The 22,939-nt window shown below is 29.8% G+C and overlaps 1 long non-coding RNA gene across 1 annotated transcript; it reads right to left on the bottom strand.

The window, feature by feature from the left end:
- Positions 1-10,004: 10,004 nt before the first annotated feature.
- LOC113786774 (uncharacterized) lies at positions 10,005-10,393 on the bottom strand. The gene is made up of 2 exons (XR_012163009.1): positions 10,313-10,393; positions 10,005-10,198 (listed from the first exon to the last, which is right to left on the bottom strand). It is a non-coding gene; the product is annotated as an uncharacterized lncRNA (long non-coding RNA).
- Positions 10,394-22,939: the final 12,546 nt, after the last annotated feature.

Below are 22,939 nucleotides of genomic sequence, written 5' to 3'. Positions count from 1 at the left end.
CTCAGTATGTTATTTTTGTGTTGGTTTTATTTGGGTTCAATTTTGGATGACTGTAACTCAGACATTTATTCCAATCGAATTGGCACTTAATTTACATTATATAAGTGACATTAGTAGCAAACTGTGATATGAAATCTGTTGTTATTCTGCCATATTAGTATAAAACACTCAATTCAAATCACATGCATATTTATCACAATAATTTAGATTATTATTCATATTTATCACAATAATTCAGATTACATGCATGGCTTATATAAAACAATTAAACATATACATTAAGATGCCCTTCTTCTTTTCCTGGTGGCATTCACATTTGTTTGTCCATTTACAATATGAAACGACGGATTAATCCAAATTCCCTCATCATGATCATCTCTAAGATATAAACCATCATCAGTTGAATCAATTTCATGTGGTTGTTGTGATGTTGCAAATAAAAGATCATTACCAACATCTTCATCATTATTGTTATCATCACTTATTTTATTGGTCGATAGGACAACAAACCATTTATCATACATAAAACACTTGTTGAGCTTGCGACGCTAAAATAAAAGGCTCGTCTTTGTATCCCACCCTATTAAAATCGACAAGCAAGAATCCTGACTCATCAATCCGAACGCCATTATTATGATCGACCCACTTGCAACCAAATATGGGAACACGAAACATTGTGTAGTCTAACTCCCATATGCGCTCGATAACCCCAAAATATGATAGATTTGCATATATTGGGTTTTTGTCTTTTGCACTTGAGACATGCATCGCTTCAGCTACGAGAGTGACTCCACTATTTTGCATAGTGGTCTGATCATCTTGTTCTTTGGTATAAAATGTGTAGCCGTTAATAACATAACCAGTGTAAGAAAAGACATGTAAGCTCGGACCATTTGCTAGCCACCTCAATCTATTTGAAATTGATCCGGGGTCTATATCAAATTTTGACATTATGTGATTTTTTAACCATGTTACAAAACTTCGATTGTGCTCTCGAGTTATCCAATTTTGATTCCTATTCATGTTCAAACGAGATAACTGATCAATGTGTATTGTAACATACGGTTGAACCTCATCATCATTGTGCAGAACATACAATTGTGCCTGCTCCCATTCTGTCCTTGATATAGTCAGTAGTCTCCTTCCAGTTATCCCTTCTCCTGATAGTCTTCCCGAATGACGAGACATGGGAAGCCCTATGGATTCAACATTGGACAGATATTCAGTACAAAATTCAGCAGCCTCTTCAACAATGTATCGTTCAGCAATACAACCTTCTGGTCGACTTCTACTTTTTACGTACCCTTTTAATATTTTCATATATCGTTCTATCGGATACATCCATCTCATATAAGCTGGCCCACAAAGTTGTGTCTCCTTAACCAGATGAACAGTAAGGTGAACCATTATATCAAAAAACGATGGTGGGAAATACATTTCAAGCTCACACAAAGTAACAACAATTTCCCTCTGCAATGTCGGTAATTTCTGAGGGTCGATCACTTTACTACAAATTTCCCTGAAGAAGAAACATAATCTAGTTAAGGCTAGTCGAACTTTTTCAGGTAAAATGGAACGTATACCTATTGGTAGCAAATGCTCCATTATAATATGACAATCATGGGTCTTCAAACCTTTTAACTTGAGGTCTTTCATACAAACCAAATTTTTAATGTTCGAAGAGTATCCTTCTGGAACTTTAACTTCGTGTAGAAATTTACATAAAACAATTTTTTCCTTTCTAGATAGAGTATGAGCGGCTGGAGGTAGATATGTGCGATTTCCTTTCTTTACTGGAGCCAGTTCATTTCTTATTCCCATATCGACCAAGTCCAATCTTGCATTGACGCCATCTTTAGACTTTCCTGGAACATTGAGTAACGTACCAATAACACTTTCAAATACATTTTTTTCAATATGCATCACATCGAGGAAATGTCTTACATACAATGACTTCCAATATGGCAATTCAAAGAAAATTGACTTTTTCTTCCACCCAGTTTTCACCAGCTCTCCCGCAAAAGGTTTGCCAAATTTATTGGTCAAACCTTGTACTTTTTCAAGTATTTGATATCCAGTCGGTGCTAAAGGAGCTTTACCTTCCTCTGATTTTCCATTGAATGCATTTCTCCACCCACGATACTGATGACTATAAGGTAAAAATCTACGATGTCCAAGAAACACATTCTTCTTACAATGTTTCAACCGCATCCAATTTGTACTCTCTTCACATATAGGACATGCACACTGACCTTTAATGCTATATCCTGATAAATTACCATATGCTGGAAAATCATTAATTGTGCCGAACAACATAGCCCTCAAATTGAAACACTTTTTCCTATACCCATCATAAACTTCCACACCTGTCTCCCACAGAATTTTTAAATCTTCAATTAAAGGAGTCAAGTATACGTCGATATCATTCCCCGGTTGTTTGGGTCCAGAAATTAACAGAGACAACATCATAAACTTACGCTTCATACATAACCATGGAGGTAGGTTATATATTACCAAAATCACAGGCCACGTGCTATGTGAGATGCTTTGAAGACCATGTGGATTCATTCCATCAGTAGAAAGTGCAAGTCTTAGATTTCTTGACTCTATCCCGAATTCAGGATACTCGTGATCAATTTTTGCCCATTGTGGGGAATCTGCAGGGTGTCGAAACATTCCATCTCTAATTCTTTCATCTGCATGCCATGTCAAGTGTTTTGAATCTTCTTCACTGCGATACATGCGCCTAAATCTTGGTATTATAGGAAAATACCACACGACTTTTGCTGGAGTAGATTCTTTCTTCTTATATCGAGAGACATTGCATTTCGGACACGCCTTAAGTAGTTCATATTCGTTTCGAAATAAAATGCAATCGTTAGGACACGCATGAATCCTTTCGTAACTCATTCCAATAGAACACAAAATCCGTTTAGCCTCGTAGGTTCGACTGGGAAGTTCATTATCATCTGGCAACATATCTTTTATGAGTGTTAATAATTCCGTAAAGCTTTTATCAGACCATCCATTACTCGCTTTTAAGTTGTACAACTTTAATATCGCTGACAGTCTTGTGAATTTAGTACAACCATTATATAATTCTTTCTCTGCATCACTCAACAAACTTTCAAACATTTTAGGACAATCTCGAAGATCTTCTTCAACTGCTTTTGCAATCTCATCAACTCGGTCCGGCTCATATGTATCTGTATCGAAATCAGTTGAAGCATATGTAGAACTATTCTCAAAATTAATGTTTCCTTTTTTTTTCTCACCATGTCTTATCCAACATGTGTAGCTTTGATCAATTCCATTACATACTAGATGTCCTTCTAATTCATCTTCTCTAACACGTTTTCCAAAACAACATTTTAAACAAGGACAAACTACTCTATTTGGATCTTTTGCATTCTTCACTGCAAACTCAACAAACTCCTTCACTCCAATTTCATACTCTTTTGACAATCGATTGGCTGAAATCCATTTCCTATCCATATTATACCACCTATATAAATGAAGTTACAAAAATAATAAGCTTTCAAAACATATCAACAAGTTTCAAAAAGAAACCAATATCAACTAACATTTTCAAAACAGAACAGATCATGTGGTATGAGTTTTTGACAATTTCAAAACATAACAGATCATGTGTAATCATGTGGTATGAGTTTTTGACAATTTTTGACAATTTCAAAACATAACAGATCATGTGTAAAAAATACCTTAGACAACGTAGATGGCCGCACAGTACGTAGAGGATATTAGGGTTCCCAATGTATATAATTATTTGAAAGATGTAGAGGATATGAGGGTTTCCAACGAATATAATTATTTGAAAGATGTAGTTTACAGTGCTTGTGAAAAAAGCGCTGTAATAGGTAGTTAAATTCAATGAAAGCGCGTGTATTTTACAGCGCTTGCGAAAAAAGCGATGTATTAGGTAGTTCAAATATTTGAAAGCGCATGTGTTTACAGCGCTTGTGAAAAAAGCGTTGTAACTGATACGCGAAAGCGCTTCATTTTACAACGCTCTTTTGACAACCGCTGTAAAAGCCTTATAACGTTATGCGCAAACGTTATATGACCTACAACAGCGCTTGTCAACAAAAGCGCTGTAAAAGGCTCCGTTATTTTTAAAATATATTTACAACAACGCTTGTGTTTAGCAAGCGCTGTAAAAGGGGCGCTGTTAAATGTCATTTTTGGCGTAGTGACTGGAGATATGTTTAATTATTGTTATATATTTATACATATTTTTTAGTGTATTTAAAATATTTATTTAATCATTACTTTTGTTTTAAATTTTTAATTTCATGTATTTTATTATGTAAGAGTGACCCATGCTAAAGAAAAGCGCTGTAAAAGGCTCCGTTATTTTTAAAATATATTTACAACAACGCTTGTGTTTAGCAAGCGCTGTAAAAGGGGCGCTGTTAAATGTCATTTTTGGCGTAGTGACATAAACATTGAAATAACTCTAATAATATAACGGTGGACATTTTGTCTAATTAATCAAAATAAAATCAACAAATATTCATAATAATAATAATAATAATAATGAGTTATTCTCGCCTATTAGTATTGACAATGGGTCGTTGGGTTGATCAATCCCTTCTACTCATGTAGTCAATTACTCAAGGTAAGAATAACTAAAAATATTGGGTCCAAACATAGATGATTAAAAGACTTTTAACGTGGTCGTACTGTGGGAAGATGTCGTCACGTCTCTCACCTCTCTCAACAAAGTTAAACTCCTTTTAACTCCACAAGTTTTTTTTTTTTTTTTTAAGAAAAATATAATTAGCAACTAGTACATGTACAAAAATACTTATAATAAACATACAATTCGACAATTAAAATTTATCGTTGTTTAATCATAGTCATAATAGAAGAAAATAATACTTTATACTCAACTTAACAGCTAAATTATAAGGCAACAATTCAAAAATAGCATCAATAAGAACTCAATCGCAGCTTCTGTGAATTATAATTATTCGTATGCAAAAATAGCTAGTAGTCCTGTTCATTTCAATTAGAAAACCAATTAAGTATAATCTATAATTTAATTTTTTTTTCAACTCAATTAAATAATCAAAATAATATTTCAAGAATAGTCAAGTCAACTAGTGATGATGAACTTAATTTACTTAATTGCCTAATACAATCAGTAACAACAATAGAAATGACATTTAAATTAAACTTAACCAACAATCAGAAAGAAAAAAAATATTAAATTATCTCACTTTTATACACTTCTAACAACTCTAGACTCTATACACAAATTCTCTTCAAAACCATATAGAAAACCTAAACCACAACCAATTCTATATTCACAAAATCAAAATACAAGTTAATTAGAGCTCAACCGCAAGAGAGCAATAAAATGATAACAAAAACATAGGTTTTCCTATATCAAAAGCCAAATATAAATATGCAATACATCTCTTTCAAAACCAGTAAAATAAATTTTAAAGCAACAAAATACTCTAGTTTTGTAAGAATCTTATTTCAATGAATTAGGTTCCCAAAGAGAAAGTTTTGCTTGCTTAATGTAAGTCATACATACACACTAAATATGCAGGCCTTTGACTGGTTTGTAAAATTAGCAAAAATAGCTCTATATAAATTTATTCAAAATACTCCTATTTTCTAAGAAGTCTCTAAGTGAAAAACTCCCTTACCCTGGAGGTTACCAACATCACTTATTCTTACCAACATCACATATTCTGTTTGATGTAGTGCTACCACATAAATTCTACATCAGTAGTACGTTAACTATTTCAACAAACACTACTCAATCAATATCCCTTCAACATGAAATATATAAGTTCTCATGTGGCTAACTTATTAAGTTAGTGGTATAAAGGAAAGGCAAGTATCCTTTCTTCTCTGGTAAAAAGTCATTAGTCAACAATCACCTAGATAAAGATTAGCTTTTCACATCAGATGCAAAGTTAATTTTCATCAAAGATAATAAATAGCACACATACACGTTTTTGTGAATTCATTCCTTAAACAAATTCTATTCACAACTATGTGTATTTGTTTGTACTGCCACAAACATTATCAACATTCATTAGCAATAAAGTCTCATCAGACTAACACCAACCTTAATGCACAATAAACTTGCTTGCTTGAGACTAGTGTCTTAACTATATCATAGCGGAAATTTATCGTCTGTGATACACTATTTTAGTATAAAGTGTTATCAAATAGATGCTCTTGCAGCACTATAGTGCATCGGAATTTGAACAAACTACTAGTTTTTGCGAATGACAACACTGCTGAGGGCCATAATAGCCCAAGCTTACTTAAAAAAAAAAACTAATTAATGATAAATTGATAACTAATTTTGCCAACAATTATCTGTACTAACAAATAGGCCGGTGAATTCTCCTACATTTCTTTTTAGTTTTTAGTGGTCTTTATACTTTTGGTCTAACCAAAAAAAAAAAGGCAGCATAAATAATCAAACAACTACTATAAATTTTTTTTACTCGATTATCGATTTAACAACAATTTAGATATGAAATCGGCTACCAAAATACACGGATAACCCAACTATAAAAACTAGTGATACAGAAGTAAGATTAAGCCTTTCTACAACAAACCCATATCTTAATCAACAACCAACCCAATTTTCAGTTAATCGGCAATTCTTAAACATTTCGAAACTAACTATCAGTGAGCAATAAACATTTCCAACATCTGGTATATGCACCCATAGAAAATACATTATTTAAAATACTAAAAATTGAGTCATGAGTATGGCTAACCCCCTACTGATGGGCATGGGACCATGGGAAGATGAAATAAAACACAAACACACAAATAGAGTACTTTTTCAAGATGTTGACTTGGATCATGTTGTCCTCTGCGATACGCAAGAAGTTGAGAATTACACACCTCAGAGTAAAATGATATCCACACATTAGAAAAGAAGAAGCACAAAAAATTAAAATAAAACAATAATAAAAATCTCTGTTATCATTAGTGTATAACCTAAAGCCCATATCAGTATTATTTTTAAACATGTAAAACAAAAGTTTAATAACCAAGAGATTCCTAGTTTAATCAAGTCATCACGCCACTTGCTTAATTCAAAATTTAATTAAGCCTCTAGACAGGATTATCTAGTACACATTTCACTTGCATCTTTATACTAGAATTCACACCAATTAATAAAAATAAATAGAAAAACCAGCAATACTGTATGCAATAAATTCACAATATAACTAGTAGGAAATTTCTAACTCAATAATAGCACAAAAGCATCTTGACTGAGCCAACAATTCAAATACGACAGAAAATATAAATAATCAAATAGTATCAAAATTATAGGATCCAACCTCAAGTGTCAGATAGCAGAGTCTTATGTCACCCATGTCAAATAAAAAAGAGAAATCAAATGGGACATCATACATAATGTAAGTGGGTTTAAAAGAGGCAAAGTCAACAAGGTAAAGCCACTTTGATGACATAATTAGCACATTTTCACACTTGATATTGCCTACAAAAAGTAATGCAAAAATTTACATAAATAACATCAACGAAATGCCAATCAACCCATGATACCAGAAAATACCATCAGCAACTAATAGATTATTCTCCATTATATTATCTCTTCTCTAATTGTGTATGTCTTTTAAAGCTTAGGTATCAATCAAATTAAGACTTACCATGACACACTCCCTTCTCATGGCTCTGTTTTACAGCTAAAAGCAAATGTGTAATAGGCTAATAGCCCAAACTAAATAAAAAAAAATCAATAAAAATACAAAACTTCCATATACAAAAAAAAAATGAACTAGTAAAGTGAATAAGACTTGAAAAGCCAATCATTTCTTCTAAATGAAACTAAGATAAGCTGCTTTATCTGTTTCTTGCCAAAACTGCAAAATCACAGGCACAACCACATGAGCAATTTAAAGTAGATGGAAAAAAAAATAAAATCTAAATAAAATAATAATAGAGAGCATATCATCATAGAACCTTTTCAGTAACCAAATGTAGTAATCATATATTCCCTCAAACTACATAGAACATCATGTCTTTCGAATTACCATGAGAATATAAACTACATAGAACCACATTTGCAAAAATAAACATGTATGTAATATATCTATTTTATAATTTTGCTTTTGGTAAAGTATAAGTACCTTGTAGAAAAACATCATATGAATGCAGCAAATCTCGAAAAAATCGCAAAAAGTGAGGATTCTTATAAGCTTTATGTTTTAGAGAATTCACTTCTTATGGATTAATTTATCATATCTTATTAGTTTATCAAACACTTAATTCAAACAAAATATGATAACTTATTTCTATCATGTCTATCAAAACGGATCCTAAGGGATTATAAATTCAGTTAAAATTGAAAACTCTTTTTATTGAGAAATTAAGATTAAAATATAAAAGAAATACCAGTAACAACTTCATATTCAAATTCAACAACCAATGTTCAATTAGTTGTTACGAGTTGAACACAAGTAGAGTCGTCATCTAAATCCAAAGCACTAAGCCGATTTCAACAAATCCCTTAATTATGGGCCTCCTATTGAGACAATTGTTGAAAGATTTACCTTGTACTCCGCCACTCATACTCCTACCCCATATTTTATATAAACTCCATATTTTACTATTTTTTAATAATAATAATAATTTTTTTCTAACCCACTAAATTCAATTTGAGATCTGGAAAACGTTAAAAATTATTTGTGATATTTTTATAAATAAGTTTCGAATATAATCAACTAAAGAGAATAACATTTTAGTTGTGATTCATGCTTAAGTCCTAATAGGTATTAGATTGGACAGTGACAGAGTTTTACTAAATACTATTAAATTTTTAAAATTTTAATTGATAAATTAAATATATTATTTTATTGTATATTAAAATTTTATGCAGTAAATTTGCAACATAAATAAACAATTTTTTTGTTGGATGAATTGCACTGAAAAGTTGCAGATGTTTAAGAGAGACGAAGCTATGAGTATAATATATTGATTTGGTATGTATCTTTGGAGAGGAAAAAATCTAAATCAAAAAGAAAATTAGTTTGATTGAATTAAAAAAAATTCTTATAAAATTAAACTCAAACTAATGAATTCGTTTATGTTGATTTGAAATTAATAAAAATTAAGATATTTATTTTAAAAATATAAACTTTTCTTTTATAAAATACTAGTTTTTTTATACTATTAAAACAATTACGTGAATACTTTTTAAATTACCATGAGATAAATAATATATAAATGATTAAAAAAAATCCTTAAATACAAAACATATTTAAGATAACACTATTAATATAGTCTAATGATTTTATTCAGATATTGGTGATCAATTTTAAATGAAGTAAAATTATACTCAAAATAACAGAGATTGAGTTTATTTGATTCGATTCAAATAAAACTCAAACAAAACAAAAAATTAATTTAATTGATTTTGATTTTGATTTTTTATTTGAGTTTATTATATCATTAGTTTGATTTTTATATCTCTAGTCAAAACTAAAAATACTTGACATTAAAATTTAAGTTAAATGATGTAGTATATCTTTTTAAATAGTATTTTTAGTAATTATTTTATAAGTTATTTTTATTATAAAAAAAGTTATTGTATGTCCCCGCAGAGCTCCGTCATGAGATTGAATGTCATGTTATGGATTCAAACCCAATATCTTACGATCATATAAATTAATTATGGTTGTATTTATTATATCTTCTAAGGGGAAAAAAATAGCTGCAACTTCTTTTATATTTAATTAAAAAAACTTTATTTTTTGTAAATATTTATATTTTCATATTTGCAAGAAGAACGTGTTACATGGATGGAATAAAATTTGTAAAAATTTAAACGATAGAAGGATTATTTCAGTAAATGATATGTTTCAAAAATAAGCTAAGGATACCTTTGATAAAAAGAAAGATAAGTTCTAATCAAATTAAAAACCATAAATAAAGCTAATACTCAAATCATTCCCATTATGAAAAACAAAATATAGTTCACTCAAACTTATAATAATATAAGAGTGATAATATTAAGATTTCTAATAAATTTATAAGCTTTGACATAAGTTATTAACGTAGTAATAATTCTCAACTTAACTATAGATACATTGATCATTAACACAACGCGAATAGAAAAGTGAAATTATGGGAGGGCAGTCATCATCATTGTAACACAGCAAAGATTGTCCTGTGATTAAAAAAAAAAATTACGAGGGTTAATAAAAGAGGATAAAATAAATAAAATATAAGACAAATAAATTTTTTTGAAAAGAGTTAGGAAAAAAAATTTACCAGCACTTACGTCACTTACAACAAAAGCAAGAAAAACAGACCATAGCACGAATAAAAACATGAAAATTTTCTTCATTTTTTTTTTCTCTTTTTATGCAACAAACAAAATCAATTTATACTTATTTTTATAACACTTATTGATACGGAAGAAAAGTTTTAGAAATATTAAATTCTTTTACGTAAAGTCATGTTTCGTGTTTATCCTTTTAGATATCAAGATTCTAAAATAAAAAACTATTATTAACTTTTCAATACATTTTAGTTCTTTTATAACCTTTCATGATAGACATGAGAAAAATTCCACATGCAACAACAATTTAATAGTAGTATTGGATGTTGAGAAAGTAATTTGTAAAGAAATAAAGAATTTCATGACACAAAAGATGTTGAGAATTTGGTGATGAATTACTTCAAATATGATAGATATAATTTTGTAAGATTATATCAATAATTGCATATCTTTAGAATTCACCTGAGAGAGAAGGATGACCTATAAACTAACTTTGTTATAGGATTTTATAATTATAATTAGGCTAACGGGCCACTCATTAGGTCTAACAATATGGTTTAATTTATCACGGCTCATTCAACAACAAAGTTTCAACACATAATTTGGTGCTTAATAATAATTTTAGCACACAACAACTTGTGTATAAAAATAATAAAAACGATTATTTTATTGCAGTTAAATGGTGGAAGACTTATGGAGCACAAACTCCACTTTTACAAGTATTGATCATTTAAGTGTTGAGTTTGACATGCAGTTCTTCATAATGTGAGCGCAATTGGAGTATTTTTGAACATGTAAGTTAATACTTGTTATTAAGTTATAGAATAATCTACAATTGGTATTAGAAATGAATGAACGGTGGTATTTATCACTTAAGTATCGGATTCAATTCCCACGAAAGACAAAAACTCATTATTTCTACTAAGTGGAAGGGAGGCGAGAAAGTCGTGATTAATGATGTCAGTAACAGTAAGAGTTGCGCTATTACATTACACATGAAAGATCAAGGATAAAAGCTCTAAACCTTGTGTTCTAAGTTTGAATCTTCAAATTTGTGTTCCTTAGATGTAATAATTTATCTCATTCGCCTCCAAATACGTCAGACCCCTCTTTTCATATAGTAAAAATTTGCTTAAATGTTACAGGGTTCGTAAAGTCGTGTCTTGCGAAACGCCTACTTCGTCAATCAACGATGCCTAAATCTCTAAATTAAATATGAAATTTGAGTTCTCACTTGGCGACATGATTCCATCGCCATGCGAGGATTGACATTGATGAACACAAGTGAGAAAGTTGATTAGCCTTCTTGACAGGCTGATGCTTTCGCTAGATAAGTTCACTCACTACACTGCTTTGGACATTAGTTTATATCTATATGTGGGCTTTGGCCCCAATTTGGGTTTTTTTTTTTTTAAATAATAACCCTATTTCTAAACAAGATTACCCAAATACTCCCTTTTTTAAATTTATTAATCAAAATACCTTTTTTTTGTTTTTTTTTTCTAAGTCACAAGTCGCCATTTAGAATGGTGGCTTCCTTAAGGAAGCCTTTCAGATGGCGACTTCTTGAAATAATTTATAAAAAAAAAATAATTTTTAATTTTTTTTTCAAATAATAAAAATAATATATATATATATATATATATGTAATTTATATAAATACATAAATACAAATTTTAAACTACATAGAGTGACTAAAACTTCCTGTAACATTTGGACAATGTGTTCGAGTATGGCCAGTTAACCGATATAGTCCACATTTTCTTAGTACTTTTCTTTAACTTCTATTTCAGTTCTAATACGAGTACTATTTGGACGACATTTTTTAATTCTCCGCATTTTAGGATTGTGATATAATGTTTCACCTTCAAATGTGGGCCAATATCTTTCATTGGGTATATGTGAAAACTCTTCTTTGTAGATGTTAAATACATTAACAACCTTGTACACGTCAGGTAGAAGCACTAAATAGTTTTGACGAGCGTAAGAACATGCAACTATCACATGTGAACAAGGAACATGTATAGCCTGAAATTTTCCACAATCACACCATTTTCTTTGAAGGTTGACGTCAAAATGGCCAATTAGTCGCACATTTCTCGGGTTTATTGTTTCATGCACCATGAAAGAATAACAATTTCGGTCGAATTGCATTACTTGGTGAGTATTAGATTTACCAACTTTGTGACACCATAAACCCCAAAATAATATATATATATATATATATATATATATATATATATATATAATAATAATAATTTATATCATTTTTTATTCAGCTAATAAATAAAAATATATTTCCAAGAACCGTATAAAACACAAACAATCATTATAGAACCGTATATCAAATTCAGCTAATAAAACACAAACAATCATTATAGAACCGTATAATTTATACAAACATTGCTCAAGAAAAATATCACATTAAAAGTCAAAATCACTCAAGGGAAATCAATACATTTCACTGTAACATCAAATCGTCTAAGGGAAATTATTATCGCATGTTGTACACATTAATCACAACAAAATGAAATGATATGCATGAGTTTAGACTCTACTTCACAATGTGGTATCATTCTAACTCTGAAGTATTTGTTTATGAGGCTTGATACTATGCCACCATCCCGGTGGACAGACAGTTCAAATTGGTCATGTCCTCATAGATCCCTTCAACTCAACCCAAGACACATATACGCGACAGTTGAGGTAAACGTGTGTTGCATGGTAGCTCCCGACATTTGGAGTGCTACCTCAAAGTCACCTAGGAATTCTCCACCCGAATACCTCCAAGGTCTAACAATCTTGCCTTAAGCCTCAACAATAGATCGCCACGACCAGGCTCATTCAGTTGTACTTCCCCGGAATCACTAGGTTTGTCAGGTCCAACCTATATGATGACAAAATAATCTTCACTTCACAAATTCTCAATATTTATCTTATTCCCTTGTTGGCCTATGATACTCCATTAAGACCGTCATCTCAACCACAAATTGGAATCGTAATTATTTCACCAACTATGGGGTTACTTCAATATTATCATTACAAATTCACAACATCATTATCATTAATCATATAAACTCATCACAATTTTATATCATCAGTATCATCAATCATACATAATCACATAAACTTATCACAAACTTATAACATCATTATTGTTAATTTATACATCATCATAATCACATAAACTTATCAAAATGAATTCACCTTTTATTATCACATCACATAAATCCGTCTATTCAAACATATACATAAAATTCATTCGACATCCAATATCACAATAATATCAAATATCACACATTAAACAAAAAATAAATCAAATATCACAATAATATCAAATGTCAAACATTTAACGAAATTAAATGAAATATCACAATAATATAAAATACTACACATTTAACGAATCGATCAACAGCTTATAAGTATTTGTCTTCCATATTTTAATCTCACAAATTACATTTTGCATATTAATTAATTTATCACTCAAATGGCTATTACCGTACGTAGCGAGCCCCAGATGAATCGTTGGGAAATACGATTTTCCCGTTCATCTCACAATATATTATACTCATGAATTCAAACGTTCTCTCACCCCTTACCTTACGCTTTCACACACGAATACGATTCAATGAGCAAATAACCGTTGTCAATTCACTCTTTGTCCTGCAATCGGTCAAACTCGATATTTTATGGGTAAACGTCAAAAATACATTATTGGATGACCTAAATATTAATCCAATGACACACATGAACTTATTGGATGCACAAGATTGGTTAAAAACCATAATTGGACAAGAATAAGCCTAGCGAGGACGAAAATGGCATAAATGTTAATCCAATGGAACAAATGAACATATTGGATGCACAAGATTGGTTAAAAACCATAATTGAACAAGAATAAGCCTACGGAGGACGGAAATGACCTAAATGTTCATTTAATGACACAAATGAACTTATTGGATGCTCAAGATTAGTTAAAAACCCTAAATTGACAAGAATAAGCCTAGGGAGGACGAAAATGACCTAAATGTTCATCCAATGACACAAACACACGTATTGGATGCACAAGATTGGTTAAAAACCCTAATTGGACAAGAATAAGTCTAGGGAGGACGAAAATGACCTAAATGTTCATCCAATAACACAAACACACCTATTGGATGCACATGATTGGTTAAAAACCCTAATTGGACAAGAATAAGCATAGGGAGGACGAAAATGACCTAAATATTAATTCAATGACACAAATGAACTTATTGGATGCACAAGATTGGTAAAAAAAAACCCTAATTAGATAAGATTAAGCCTAGGGAGGACGAAAATGACCAAAATGTTAATCCAATAACACAAATGAACTTATTGGATGCACAAGATTGGTTAAAAACACTAATTGGACAAGAATAAGCGTAGGGAGGGCAAAAATGACCTAAATGTAAATCCAATGACACAAATGAAATTATTGGATGCACAAGATTGGTTAAAAACCCTAATTAGACAAGAATAAGCCTAGGGAGAACGAAAATGACCTAAATGTTCATCCAATGACACAAATGAACTTATTGGATGCACAAGATTGGTTAAAAAAACCCTAATTGGACTAGAAGAAGCCTAGGGAAGACGAAAATGACCTAAATGTTCATCCCATGACACAAACACACCTATTGGATGCACAAGATTTGTTAATAACCCTAATTGGACAAGAATAAGCCTAGCAAGGACGAAAATGACCTAATTGTTCATTCAATGACACAAATGCACCTATTGGATGCACAAGATTGGTTAAAAACCCTAATTGGACAACAATAAGCCTAGGGATGATGAAAATGACCTAAATGTTAATTCAATGACACAAATGAACTTATTTGATGCACAAGATTGGAAAAAAAAATCCCTAATTAGACTAGAATAAGCCTATGGAGGACGAAAATGACCTAAATGTTAATCCAATGACACAAATGAACTTATTGGATGCACAAGATTGGTTAAAAACCCTAATTGGACAAGAATAAGCCTAGGGAGGGCGAAAATGGCATAAATGTTAATCCAATGACACAAATGAACTTATTGGATGCACAAGATTGGTTAAAAACCCTAATTGAACAAGAATAAGACTAGGGAGGACGGAAATGACCTAAATGTTCATCCAATGACATAAACACACCTATTGGATGCACAAGATTGGTTAAAAACCCTAATTGGACAAGAATAAGCCTACGGAGGACGAAAATAACCTAAATATTAATCCAATGACACAAATGAACTTATTGGATGCACAAGATTGGTTAAAAACCCTAGTTGGACAAGAATAAGCCTAGGGAGGACGAAATAGACCTAAATGTTCATTCAATGATACAAATGAACTTATTGGATGCACAAGATTGATTAAAAACCATAAATTGACAAGAATAAGCCTAGGGAGGACGGAAATGATATAATAAATCAATGATATAATAAACTCAAATAAAAAATCAAAATCAATTAAATTAATTTTTTGTTTTGTTTGAGTTTTATTTGAATCAAATCAAATAAACTCAATCTCTGTTATTTTGAGTATCATTTCACTTCATTTAAAATTGATCACCGATATCTGAATAAAATCATTAGACTATATTAATATTGTTATCTTAAATATGTTTTGTATTTAAGGATTTTTTTTAATCATTTATATATTATTTATCTCATGGTAATTTAAAAAGTGTTCACGCAATTGTTTTAATAGTATACAAAAAACTAGTATTTTATAAAAGAAAATTTTATATTTTTAAAATAAGTATCTTAATTTTTATTAATTTCAAATCAACATAAACTAATTCATTAGTTTGAGTTTAATTTTATAAGAATTATTATTTTTTAATTCAATCAAACTAATATTCTTTTTGATTTAGATTTTTTCCTCTCCAAAGATACGTACCAAATCAATATATTATACTCATAGCTTCGTCTCTCTTAACATTTGCAACTTTTCAGTGCAATTCATCCCACAAAAAAATTGTGTGTTTATGTTGCAAATTTACAACATAAAATTTTAATATATAATAAAATACTATATTTAATTTATCAATTAAAATTTTAAAAATTTAATAGTATTTAGTAAAACTCTATCACTGTCCAATCTAATACCTATTAGGACTTAAGCACGAATTACAACTAAAATATTATTCTCTTTAGTTGATTATATTCGAAACTTATTTATAAAAATATCACAACCTCATATCACATGGTTGTGATTTGCGCATAACTTATTACCACTAACCTAATCATAACTTAAATATATTAAATGCTAATCAACCGTATAAATATAATGAAACCTATAAACTCAAAAATATTCATCACTTTAAAATTTCATAAACGTAGCCTCGGTCACACCGACGCTAATTATTAAAATTACAAAGTGTCTATCTTATTTTATTTAGTATTGGCTAAGCTGACGCTATGTATCAATAAAATATTACAAAAAAAATTGGCACACTTGCGTCGTCTTAACCGACGCTAATTAGCGTCAGAGTCAAGGGCCTACGCTAAATATGACAGCTAAATTGAATTTTTTTAGTAGTTACCCCTTTTTATATATTTTCAAAAAAATAAATTTTTTTTAACCTATTAAATTCAATTTGGATTCTAGAAAACCTAAAAAAAAAGGTTTTTCAGAACTCATGTTTCATGAAATTTGAACTTTGTGTACCAAAAATTTCAAGTTTTCTGGTATACAAATGTATTTTTTTGTCCAAATTTTTCAGTACATGGTGTGTTTTAGTAGGGTAACCATTGTGTACCGAAAAACATTTTTTAAATTCTTCGGTACACAAATGTATTTTCGAAAATGAAAACTTTATGTATCAAAAAATTTTAAAAAAGTTTTCTGATTGTGTATCAAAAATCGTTTTTCAAGTTTTCTGATACGAAGTTCAATTTAAAAAAAAATAACATGTGTTTTAGAATTTTTTTTATAACATTTTCTGAACTCAAATTGAATTTAGTGGGGTAGAAAAAAAATTATTATTATTATTCAAAATAGTAAAATATGGAGTTTATATAAAATTTGGGGTAGGAGTATGAGTGTTGGAGTACAAGGTAAATCTTTCAACAATTATCTCAATAGGAGGCGCCCATAATTAAGGGATTTATCGAAATGAGCTTAGTACTTTAGGGTTTAGATGGCGACTCTACTTGTGTAACTCGTAACAACAAATTGAACATTGGTTATTGAATTTGAATATGAAGTTGTTACTGAAATTTCTTTTATATTCTAATCTTAATTCCTCAGTGAAAAGAGTTTTCAATTTTAACTAAATTCAAAATCCCTTAGGATCTGTTTGATGGACATCACATAAATAAGTTATCATATCTTGTTTGAATTTAGTGTTTGATAAATTAACAAGATATGATAAATTAATCCATAACTTTATCCTATCTTATCTATCTAGTTGAAATTTATATTCTGAATGTGAGTTGAGTTAAAAACCAGTAGAATATGATAAGAAAAATAATTTACACAATTATCCTTATAAATTATAATTTAAATTATAAAATTGAAATATAATAAAATATAATTATAAAAAAAATTTATAAAAGTTAATCAAAAATATAAAAATGTAAATCTAATCAAATATAAATAGAAAAATAATTAATAGAATTTGATATTAAACTAAAAAATGAAATATTAATAATTACAAGGGTAGTTTTTACTTTTTTGTTTATTTATAATATTTAAAATATAATTAGTAATTTAAAAAAAATTAATATGTAGTTATTCATAATGGTAATTTTGTTATTTAAATATAATATATATTATATCATGCAAAATGAGACGTTTATCAAATACATGATAAAATAAAATATTGTTATCATGTGTGTATCAAACATAAGATATGATAATGTTTATCATGGTATTCAAGTGTTCGCATCTTTTACCCTTGTTGTCCCTCAATTGCAAAACTTATTTTCTGCCTCAAACTCTCGATTTTTTATATATTATAAACTTAGAGCAAGGGGATGGTGTCCCAGTTCAAAGTAGGATAAACCTTCGGACTCAAAGATCACTTACAAAAGAATTTACATTTACCTCTCTCTAGAAACACTATCAAGGATTGAAACCAGAAAATCTTAATCCAAAATCTGTCTTTTTACCACTAGACCAAAATCCTTGAGTTACATCCAACTCTCACTTTGTTGTACCTTTTTGTTGTTGTTGTTGCCCTATTTAGCTCTATCCATAATTCAAGACCTTTCTTTTTACCACTAGACCAAAATTCTTGAATTACATCCAACTATCACTTTGTTGTGCCTTTTTTGTGTGTGTTGTTGCCCTATTTAGCTCTATCCATGATCAAATGAACAAAACCATCATTTTCTTTTGGGTTGACAACATAAGACATCTTCAAAAAATTTACTCCATGTCCCTCATTTTATACCTCTACCCCTACAAATGTAGTGAAAATCTGCATTTGCTCTAGTATAAGTAATAAAAATAAGAACTTTTCATGCTTAGTTTGTTGCGACAATAGTTAGTGCCCATATTTTCTAAATTATTAGAAAACTTGAAGAAAAAAAATCTATTACAAAAGTTGAGTTTCAGAAAGCTTTTTTTTTTCTTCATATTTCTTCTTTCTCAGTATAGACATTGTTATGAGAAACTTGAAATCCTCAAGTTTCAATAATTATAATTATTATTTTTTTTATATATCAGTGGTTGCAGGTGCTAGTGGACGAGATGAAAAAAATTGTGTATGTAACACACGATGTTTCTGCTTCATTTTCTTCCATATATTGTGTTGTCAGGATTTAATCAACGTATAAAATCATTGAGAAAGGGACAACAACAACCACAAGATAATGATATACAAAAGGAGGAGGATTTTGTGCAAGAGGTAAATGTGTTGAGGCAGAAGGAGCCTATACAAGATGATGATGACTTTGTATAGGAGGAAGAACTTGTAGTTGTGGAAGATCCTATACATGAGGAGGCGGACGTATAACACGATGAGGTTGTTCGATGTCGTGGAAGACCATATGTTGCATCGGTCCTTACGCGATATAAGCATCATATCGCTCGCAGATTGTGGTATGAAGACGTAAGGCAAATTCATATATTTTATATTTATTTAATTATTATTTTGATATATTTATTTAATTATTATTTATTTTATATTTTTAATTTCATATATTTTATTTGTATACAAGAGCGACCCATGTTGAAGATTGTTGTCCCTGATAAGAAGCTGCAACAATTTACTTTGCAAGTACTCCCTCGAGCGGTAGGGATAGATACAGTTGATTAGTTTAACCCCACTACAACAGAGTAGTTTGATACAGATAGACAACAACTTTATATTTTATTTAGTAGAAAGGTGGCACCCAAATACTTCATCATTTCACATGACATTTGGTGAAATGACGATTACTAGTCTAGAAGATGTCTACAACCTATTATACGAATCTGGATAGGCCCATAAAAATATCTCTCATAACATCATAGTCTTCACGCCTTCTATTCCAACACACATATTTGTATCTTCAATTAAATTCAAACCCAATATCTTACGGTCATATAAATTAATTATAGTGGTATTTATTCTATCTTCTAAAGGAAAAAAAATAGTTGCAACTCCTTTTATATTTAATTAAAAAAACTTTGTTTTTTGTAAATATTCATATTTTCATATTTGCAAGAAGAACGTGTCACATGGATGAAATAAAATTTGTAAAAATTTAAACAATAGAAGGATTATTTCAGTAAATGATATGTTTCAAAAATAAGCTAAGGTTACCTTTGATAAAAAGAAAGATAAGTTCTAATCAAATTAAAAACGATAAATAAAGCTAATACTCAAATCATTCCCATTATGAAAAACAAAATATAGTTCACTCAACTCAAACTTATAATATAAGAGTGATAATATTAAGATTTCTAATAAATTTATAAGCTTTGACATAAGTTATTAACGTAATATTAATTCTCAACTTAACTAGCCGAGACATTTACCATTAACACAACGCAGAAACCAATGCATATGCCAAGGTAAATTTAATATGTAACCGCAGTCCCTATCCTCTATACACGGCAAATATAGTCCTGTGATTACAATAAAATTATGAGGGTTAATAAAAGAGGATAAAATATAAGACAAATAATTTTTTTTGAAAACAATTGGAGAAAAAAACTTACCGGCACTTACGCCACTTAAAACAAAAGCAAGAAAAACAGACCATAACACGAAAAAAAACATGAGAATTTTCGTCATATTTTTTCTTTTTTTATGCAACAAACAAAATCAATTTATACTTATTTTTATAACACTTATTGATATGGAAGAAAAGCTTTAGAAATATTAAATTCTTTTACCTAAAGTCATGTTTCGTATTTATCCTTTTAAATATCAAGATTCTAAAATAAAAAACTATTATTAACTTTTCGATACATTTTAGTTCTTTTATAACCTTTCATGATAGACATGGAAAAAATTCCACATGCAACAACAATATAATAGTAGTATTGGATGTTGAGAAAGTTATTTGTAAAGAAATAAAGAATTTCATGACACAAAAGATGTTGAGAATTTGGTGATGAATTACTTCAAATATGATAGATATAATTTTGTAAGATTATATCAATAATTGCATATCTTTAGAATTCACCTGAGAGAGAAGGATGACCTATAAACTAACTTTGTTGTTATAGGATTTTATAATTATAATTAGGCAAACGGGCCACTCATTAGGTCTAATAACATGGTTTAACTTATCATGGCTCATTCAACAACAAAATTTCAATACATAATTTAGTGCTTAATAATTTTAGCACACAACAACTTGTGAATAAAAATAATAAAAACGATTGTTTTATTGCTGTTTAATGGTGGAAGACTTATGGAGCACAAACTCCACTTTTGCAAGTATTAATCATTATACTGTTGAGTTTGACATGCAGTTCTTCATAATGTGAGTGCAATTGGAGAATTTTTGAACATGTAAGTTAATACTTGTTATTAAGTTATAGAATAATCTACAATTGGTATTAGGAATGAATGGACGGTGGTATTTATCACTTAGGTATCGGATTCAATTCCCACGAAAGACAAAAACTCGTTATTTCTACTGAGTGGAAGGGAGGCGAGAAATTTGTGATTAACAATGTCAGTAACAGTAAGAGTTGCGCTATTACATTACACATGAAAGATCAAGGATAAAAGCTCTAAACCTTATGTTCTAAGTTTGAATCTTCAAATTCGTTTTCCTTAGATGTAATAATTTATCTCATTCGCCTCCAAATACGTCAGACCCCTCTTTTTCATATAGTAAACATTTGCTTAAATGTTGCAAGGTTCGTAAAGTCGTGTCTGGCAAAACGCCTACTTCGTCAATCAACGATGCCTAAACCTCCAAATTAAATATGAAATTTGAGTTCTCGCTTGGCGACATCATTCCATCGCCATGCGAGGATTGACAGTGATAAACACAAGTGAGAAAGATGATTAGCTTGCCTGACGAGCTGATGCCTTCGCTAGATAAGTTCACTCACTACACTGCTTTGGACATTAGTTTATATCTATAAGTGGGCTTCGACCCTAATTTGGGTTTTTTTTTTTAAAATAATAACCCTATTTCTAAACAAAATTACCCAAATACTCTCCTTTTAAATTTATTAACCAAAATATCCTTTTTTTCTAAGTCACAAGTCGCCATTTAGAATGGTAACTTCCTTAAGGAAGCCTTTCAAATGGCGACTTCCTGAAAAAATTTACAAATTTTTTTTCTTTTTTAATTGTTTTTTCAAATAACAAAATATATATATATATACATATAGCATCACTATCATCAATCATACATCATCTCATAAACTTATCACAAATTTATAACATCATTATTATTAATTTATACATCATCATAATCACATAAACTTATCAAAATGAATTCACCTTTTATCATCACAATCACATAAATCCGTCTAATCAAACATATACATAAAATTCATTCGACATCCAATATCACAATAATATCAAATATCACACATTAAACAAAAAATAAATCAAATATCACAATAATATCAAAGGATACACATTTAACAAAATTAAATTAAATATCACAATAATATCAAATGCCAACACATTTAACGAAATTAAATCAAATATCACAATAATATTAAATACTACACATTTAACAATCAATCAACACCTTATAAGTATTTGTATTCCATATTTTAATCTCACAAATTCCATTTTGCATATTAATTAATTTATCACTCAAATGGCTACTGCCTTACATAGCGCGCCCCAGATGAATCGTTGAGAAATACGATTTTTCTGTTCATCTCACAATATATTAAACTTATGAATTCAAACGTTCTCTCACCCCTTACCTTACGCTTTCACACACGAATACGATTCCATGAGCAAACAACCTTTGTCATTTCACATTTTATCCTTCAATAGATCTAACTCGATATTTTATGGGTAAACGTCAAAAATAGATTATGAACAGAGACTCTAAAAATTAAATTTCGAAATTCGGTCAAGGAAACTTATCATAAATTAGAAAACTAATCAGAGGATAATATAGTCACTTTCACACGATCGTTTTGGCGTTGCTTTCACCCAAATCAGACTTTCAACGAAGAAGAACGGAGCAAAA

Source organism: Cicer arietinum, chromosome 5 (genome assembly GCF_000331145.2).
Source record: "Cicer arietinum cultivar CDC Frontier isolate Library 1 chromosome 5, Cicar.CDCFrontier_v2.0, whole genome shotgun sequence".
In the NCBI taxonomy this organism is placed as follows: domain Eukaryota; kingdom Viridiplantae; phylum Streptophyta; class Magnoliopsida; order Fabales; family Fabaceae; genus Cicer; species Cicer arietinum.
The sequence above is the reverse complement of the archived record's forward strand: the minus strand, read 5'-3'. Positions and strand labels throughout refer to the sequence as shown.